This window comes from Tupaia chinensis, unplaced genomic scaffold, assembly GCF_000334495.1.
Source record: "Tupaia chinensis unplaced genomic scaffold, TupChi_1.0 Scaffold144635_1, whole genome shotgun sequence".
Taxonomy (NCBI): domain Eukaryota; kingdom Metazoa; phylum Chordata; class Mammalia; order Scandentia; family Tupaiidae; genus Tupaia; species Tupaia belangeri.
In genome coordinates this window covers 8,373-9,956 of record NW_006204496.1, presented here as the reverse complement: position 1 = coordinate 9,956, position 1,584 = coordinate 8,373, and the positions used below count along the sequence as shown (strand labels likewise).

Below are 1,584 nucleotides of genomic sequence, written 5' to 3'. Positions count from 1 at the left end.
TGCATGTCCAAGATCCCGAGGAGAATGGAGGAGAAGGGATTGCAGCGTGGCCAATCCCCTGAGGGGGGTGATTACTCGCTTTCTGTCTCTCCATCTCTGTCTTTCTGGCGAGCTCACGTGCCCTATAGCAAAAAACAAACAAATAGAAAAACCCTTTATTGTATACTTTTTTCTACATAAAGTACTTTAGCTGGCGAGCTCACATGCCCTATAGCAAAAAACAAACAGAAAAACCCTTTATTGTATACTTTTTTCTACATAAAGTACTTTAGTCTCTAGTACTTTGGTGCTAAATTTTTGATCCACTTCTGAGGAAGATATTTAATAAAGAAGCTAAATCTAGCTCTGTCAAAGACATCTACAAAAATATGGCCCTCATACTTTTACACATAGAATACAGAACTAATTTCTGTCTCTCTCTTTGTCTCTCTCTCATGAAATAAATAAAATAAAATCTGTCAAGGTAGAAATGTCCTGGGATTACTTAATGTATTAGAGACAAAAGAAAACATTATACGCCAATAATGTTTAAGTATTCTGGCATATATAGTGCTTTTAGCGTTAATTGGAGTGCAACTTATCGATATATACACAAAGAACATTTCATAAGCAAGTGAAGCAAACAGATGCACCAGTTCTTTGAATTACACTTGATCCTGAAGACAAGCAAGTCTCTGTGATAGTTCACCTTCTTCTGTTGAAGCAACACTTGCGCCAACAGCTCCTGTTTGACCCTGTGGTCATTCCAGATTGAGATAAAGGCCAGCTTCATCTGCCATTTTGGGAAGGAGCATATCTCCTTGGTTTTGTGGTGGTGTTAGGGTTGTAGTGCTGCTCATTGTGTCTTCCATGTGTTGTGTTTGAACATCCGGTGTTTCAAATTGGTGTTCACATTTGTCCATCAAGGCAGAAATCTTTTCAGGGTTCATTCTCCTCGATGTAGCATCCATAGACTTACCTATACCTGTCATGGACTTTGTTACCTTCCCCATGTTACTGCAATTCAAACCCCAGCTGCCACAGCATCAACCCTAGTGCTTATTCTCAAGAAATTGATTGCTTGGTTTTTCTGGCGGATTGCAATTTCAGCCTGAATTCTTGTAACTTCAGTATTGCTTTTCTAAATAGCCTTTTTGATCTCGGCCTTCTCAGTCTTTTCTTCTTTTTCACATTCTTTTTGGCCTTCCTGTTAAGTTCTTTTGCAGCACACTTCAAGTGAAATAAGTGCTTCTCCATATTTGAGATGGTCCTAGGACTTTTCTTGGAAGGCGACAGCCCAGGGCAGCAGCACAGGTTGAATGGGAAGGCGCTCAAAGCCCAGTGGTTGTCCTGAATAGTTGGCACACTTGGTTCCTCCATTTGCAATCCTACTTCCTGTTTTCCAATTTTTCATTTTAACCTACAAATTTAACATATTTTAAAAAATTGATAGTGTAATTTCTAATATTATTAAGAAGTCTACATTCATTGCTAATGGAAATGTAAATAATAATTCAGAAGGCATTTTTGCAATGTGTCAAGTGTCCTAACAATGTTTATATCTTTTGGCCTAGTAATTACACATCTTAAATCTATCCTTTAAAA

The 1,584-nt window shown here is 38.1% G+C and overlaps 1 pseudogene; it reads right to left on the bottom strand.

Moving 5' to 3' along the window:
• Window positions 1-644: 644 nt before the first annotated feature.
• Window positions 645-1,359, bottom strand: LOC102488401 (charged multivesicular body protein 1b-2-like; annotated as a pseudogene).
• Between the last annotated feature and the right edge of the window lie 225 nt (window positions 1,360-1,584).